Source organism: Mirounga leonina, unplaced genomic scaffold, assembly GCF_011800145.1.
Source record: "Mirounga leonina isolate KUSES-001 unplaced genomic scaffold, KU_Mleo_1.0 Mir_201, whole genome shotgun sequence".
Taxonomy (NCBI): Eukaryota; Metazoa; Chordata; class Mammalia; order Carnivora; family Phocidae; genus Mirounga; species Mirounga leonina.
In genome coordinates this window covers 17,148,121-17,154,120 of record NW_023270504.1, presented here as the reverse complement: position 1 = coordinate 17,154,120, position 6,000 = coordinate 17,148,121, and the positions used below count along the sequence as shown (strand labels likewise).

The following is a 6,000-nucleotide window of genomic DNA, read 5'->3' as shown; positions in this document are numbered from 1 at the left end:
GCATACACTGTAATATTCATTTCGGGTGTACAGTTTAGTGATTCAGCACTTAACATACAATATCTGGTGCTCATCACAAGTGCCCTCCTTAATCCCCATCACCTATTTAATCTGTCCCCCCACCACCCATCTGGTAATCCTCAATTTGTTCTCTATAGTTAAGAGCCTGTTTCTTGGTTTTCCTCTCTCTTGTTTCCCTCCTATGATCATTTGTTTTTTCCACAATAGCTAAATTATGTAAAGAGCCCAAATGTTCATCGACTGACAAATGGATAAAAAAGAGGCACGCGCGTGCGTGCACACACACACACACACACACGGGCACACAAATGGAATATTACTCAGCCATCAAAAAGAATGAAATCTTGCCATTTGCAACGACATGGATGGAGCTAGAGAGTATTATGCTAAATGAAATAAGTCAGTCAGAGAAAAATAAATGCCATATGATTATACTCATAGGTGGAATTTAAGAAACCCACATTATATTCATAGACTAGTATTTAACAGTATTACTGAGTTAAAATGTGGGAAAGTTTTCAGGCATGTTGATATAAGTCAAATTGCAATACAAACTTCAGGCATTTTTTTTTTTTTTTAATTGAAAAGCCCATGTTGTTTTTGGAATGCAAAGACTATACTTAACACTAGAATTTTTTTTAGATTTTATTTACTTATTTTTACAGAGAGAGAGAGAGAGAGCAAGCACAAGCAAGAGGGAACAGCAGAGAGAGAGGGAGATGCAGGCTCCCTATCGAGCAGGGATCCTGACGTGGGGCTCGATCCCAGGACCCTGGGATCATGACCTGAGCCAAAGGCAGACACTTAAGCAACTGAGCCACCCAGGTACCCCAACACTAGAATTCTTCACTGGCAAAACAAAAGTCATAAGTCAATGTGTGGGGTAATAATGTTGGCCATACTTACAGGTATTGGAAAATGTATCTTATTTAATTTGGAAAATTAGTCAGAGGCTCATTTGATGAACTAATGATCCTCCATGGTTTTTACTAAGCATCCAGAGCATGAATGCATCAGATCCCATGAGGGTTGCAGGAATGTACCAGAAATGGAAACCCTGCTTTTATGGAGGCCATTTTTAGTAATGTAGGATTATAAAGTATTTTTATAATCTCTAAGTTGATTATAAATTTTGAGAAAACTATAGTATTTTCTAAAATGGTTTTACAATGTGTTGCTGTAACACTTTCAAATTTTATGTACATTTGTGGAATGACTTTTCATAGGTCCTCTAAACACTTAATAAGCATTTTTTAAGGGAAGAGCTTTTCTAGCTCAATAATTCTCTGTATATGATAAGCACAAAGGTCATTTGAAGATATTTATTCTTTTAGGCCTATCAATTCCATTTTATTACATTGACTATGAAGTTTGGTAAAAAACCTGGTTCAAGCATTGTCAAGAACATGAAGGACTGGTCTTAACTATAATTTAATTATTAAAATTGTGCATCAAAGACTTGTTGGAGTGAAATTTTTGCTGCATTGTTTAAGCTGTGAAGTGGAAATGCAACGGTACATATCAGACTGTAGTTTTGTTTTAGGAAAGACATTCTCTGTGTTAACCCTTACTCTTCCATTATACAGAGGCTCTGGCAATTGTATGTATTTTTACCCCTATCCTCCTATCTAGTGCGAAGGAGAATTACTTCAGACTCCAGCAGATAATAGCTCATGCCGTCCCAAGTATGCAAAAAATATTCTATTCTTTTTCTGAGGATAACTAAGAATGAAGGCCGTTGTACTCCTAAGGGGATTTCCCTCCATACCACTAATGACTATTATGAATTTTGCTATTGTACTGAAATCTACATAGAAGGCATATTTGTATAAAGTAAGTAAGATGAGGGTGATTTATCACAGGTACACTATAATAATTTTATGTGTCAACTTGGCTGGGCCACAGTGCCCAGACAATTTGGCCAAACAATATTCTGGATGTTTCTGTGAAGGCATTTTTGGATGAGATTTACATTTCAATCACTGTCTTTAAGCAAAGCATATTGCTTTATCCAGTCAATTGAAGGCCAGAATAGAACAAAAGGCTGACTCCCCTGAGCAAGAGGTGATCCTTAAGGAGATTGCCTTTGGACTTTCCTGCAATATTGGCTCTTCCTGGTTTTCCAGCAGACTGCTTTTGGTCCCGAACTGTAACTTTTTCCTGAGTCTCAAACCTCCCAGAGTCTTCAATCAGATTTTGGACTCATGAAGCCTTCACAATCATGTGAGCCAATTCCTTAAAATAAATCTCTTACTGCATAAATGTGTATCCTTTTGGTTCTGTTTCTCTGGAGAACCCTGCCTGATAGACACCATCCATACCATCCCTCTTTTTCTGTCTTTTCTTTCTGTTTTGATCATGAAGAAAAAAACAGAGACGTACTTAAGAATATGGAATTGATAGATCTCAAAACTATATGTGTAACCAAGACATTTGTCCTGAGTTTCTGAAAAACTGATGGACATCTCCATCTAGATTTCTATTAAAAAATCAAACTCATCACATCCTATGCTAACTCATCATCTTCTTTCCAGGTCCTCCTCCTCTTGCTTTACCTTCTTTAACATCACCACCTACCCAAATATTCAAACTGGAAAATTGTGAGATGTCTTAGACTTTTTCTTTATTGTTTCCTCACCTATTTTGTCTACCTTTTCACAGAAAATATTTACTGAGTTCTTACCACATGCCAGGCACTATCTAGACTTTGAGAGCTGGGAAATCCTGTCAATTCAACCTTCTAAACATTTCACAAATCCAACTTTTTCTTCTTCACCTTTTCTACTCTGATCTAAATTTGAACTTTTAACCTTTCTCCTTTTCTCACTGCCTCCAGTATGGCTTCCTTTGATCTCAACCCCAGTCATGTGTACATTATTTTCACCTATTTCCCATATCTGTGGACTCTCTTGCCCCTCTGCCTGTCCTGATTTTTTCTCTTATATTGTTTCCTTAGTAGTATTATTTAGAATGATTTGTTCTTTAAGATCAAGTAAGTCCATTTAACAGGAAACTTTAAATTATTACTGTAAATGGCATCACTTGCCATAATAACAGATAAAAATAAATATAATAATCCTAATTAAAAATAATAGCTAACACTTATTAAGTGCTTTTTTTGGTCAGGTTCCATTCTAAGAATTAATTCATTTATCTTTGGAACCACTTAATGATGTAAATGCTATTTTTATGAACCCCATTTTACAGTTATGGAAACTGAGGCACAAAATAAATTAACTTATTCAAGATAATTAATTATACAGCAGACACTTCAACCTAGGTGCTCTGACTCCAGAGCCTACACTTAACAGATGTTTTTTCTTTCATATAATAAAAATATGGAAAGATATTATGTAAAAAACCACTTTTTTTCTCCACAGAATTCTACATTATTTAATGTCCAAACTACATATCACCTAAAATCATTTCTAATTCCAAGGTATTGGGAAACATTCTTCTATGTAATTCTCCCTAAACCCTCCAGAAACTTTTTTTTTTTTTTTTTTTTTTTTTTGTGATGAGAACCTTCCCTTGCCAGTCTGCCATGGAGCTGGATGACATGCTCACGGTTTCATGACTACGCTATGCTCTTTCATCTTTTTATCTTTTCACATGCCATTGCTTCCACTCAGGGAGCCTCTTTTCATTCCTTAAAACTCAGCATCAGTATCACATCCTCAGTAAAGGCTCCTCTGATTCTCAGATAGTCTTTTCTGTGCTCTCAAAACACTGTATCGCTTTCTCTCTTTTGATACATATACATATATTAATTAGTTTGCATGACTTTTCCTCACTGACTGAGATCTTGGAGAACAGGAGCAGTTTCCTACTTGTCTTTACACCCCCACTGCCTAGCACGCTGCCTGGAATGTACTGGTGGTTTCAGCGTGTGCCTAGGGGCTGAGGGTCGCTGTGATGTTTGCCATATTCAGACACAAATAACCTTTATTCCATCAGAGTTCTGCAAGGAGTGCTCTTCGTTTAGTTTTTCCCAGTCTGCTACCAGGATCTTGACTCTTAATAACTAGGTAAAATCCACTTGATGCCTATATATTAAAACATTTTAAATGGATAAATGTGTAGTTGACTTCCTGAGTGAATAAATGAAAGAATGGTTAAGGATTTGACGTCCTTGAGATGTTATGAAGGAAACAAAAGCGTTCCTATGCACCAGTGGACCTTATCTGACCACGACCAAATATTTATTAAGCACCTAGTAGAAGCCAGGCTCTGAGGATCCTGTAACGACGAAATACTAGCCTTGGCTTTCTGGGGCTACAGTGCAATAAGGAATATCAATGATCCAGCAAGAACTACGGTCCAGTGAGCTGTGTGCCATGATGGAGGAAAAAGAAAGGGCCACAGAGCATACAGCAGAGCTTCTTTCCCAACCTCAGCAAGTTCACAGAAGGGTTCCCATTGAAGCAATATCTCTGCTTGGGTTCTTTTGAGGGATAGAATTCAGCTTGGAGAAAATATGTACGGTGAGAGGTGCTTCTAACAGAGAGCTTGTTCTCTGTAATGTAGAACGTTTACTCTTGAAGGACCTAAGAAGTTTTTTTTTTTTTTCAATGGTTTGAGGCAGGAGCAGATTCAGAAGATCTGGATCAGGGAGCTACAAGGATCTGGGCAGACATGAATCCTGAAGCTGAAAAGATAAAAAAACAGATCATAAATGGCTTTATGAGACAGAGTTTTGACTGGTTCTCGAAGTCAGTTTTCTTCCATACGCCAGACTTATCTAAGTAGAATGAATTTCTACCAAAAGCAAGGTATAAAGGACTAAAGCTTTTCATACGAAATCATTTTTTTTTCTATTCAAGATCAGAAGTATGGGCATGAGTTAAGAGGTACTGGCAAGACCCAATAATTTCTAGATACTTCTTTTTCTCACCACCACCACTTAGAGTACTAATATAGTAATCTAGGGAAAATAAATGGAAAAAAGTACTAGGGTTTGATAGAAAAGCAGACACAGAAGCTTTAGGGCTCCTTGGATGTGTGGCATGAGGAAATAAGGGCATTAAGGATGATGTACAGCTTTCTAGTGTAGACATTTCAGTGGGTAGCGGTCTTATGCAGCACAAAGGAACAGATCTGGGGTAAAGGAAGATGACTACTATGTGACAGATGGAGTTTGAGGCCCCAACATCATATTTGATAGGCCATGAAAGAGGGGAATCAAATTCGCTTTCTTTGTGCATGTGGAAAGAGTTACTTCTTGCTTTGAGCCCAGGTGAAAGGTATCTCCAACGAAACTTTGTATAACAATGTTAAACATTCCCAAAGCAAAGAAAGCTTAGAACATGGCTTTCTAGCTAATCACCTCTATTGAATACCGTTCAAATTTCATGAGAATTTATGGGGCATTATGCCACCCCCAAGGAAGGGGCCTACAGATGGCTATAAGAGACTATAGCCAATGCTAAACATAAACTGTAGAACAACAATAATCTTTTTTTGAGAAAAAATTAAAGTTTTTATTAAAATAGGAAAATGGATATGCTTTAGTTGTTTTAAAATTAATTACAAAATATGAATATAATTTAAATTTCTTTGAGTCACTTCCTCTTATTTCTTGGGGTAAACTAAACAATGTGGCTGTTATTTTAACACTAGATTATATTTTCATTAAAAGAAAAATGAAAGCAGTTGGATCATGTATTATGTTAATCAACGAGAAGGTGAAACTAAGTCCCTGTCATTCATCTCAGATTTGGGTTTTGCCTGCACCAATTTTGGGGAAAATATGTAGGAGGAAATATTTAACTTCTATAGCACTGGTCTTGAAAACTTAAAATAATGATGAATGTTAAAGCCCCTTCCACACCCCTCCCTCCCAGCTCTTAAACCAATCATTTGTTTAGAATATGAGCTTGGCCGTAAGTTAACAGACGTGCTTTAAAGGAATGATGGCTCCCTAAGCAAGATGTCTTACCATTGGTGGGGGAGTATTGGAGATGGTGGATACACAGATAA

The 6,000-nt window shown here is 37.0% G+C and overlaps 1 long non-coding RNA gene across 1 annotated transcript in view; it reads right to left on the bottom strand.

Annotated features, from left to right (window-relative positions):
- Nucleotides 1–4,189: 4,189 nt before the first annotated feature.
- Nucleotides 4,190–6,000, bottom strand: part of LOC118025613 — a 53,176-nt gene continuing 51,365 nt past the window's right edge. The window contains exon 3 of the long non-coding RNA XR_004683366.1: nucleotides 4,190–4,669. This is a non-coding gene — a long non-coding RNA (uncharacterized LOC118025613). The remainder of the gene's footprint in view (nucleotides 4,670–6,000) is intronic.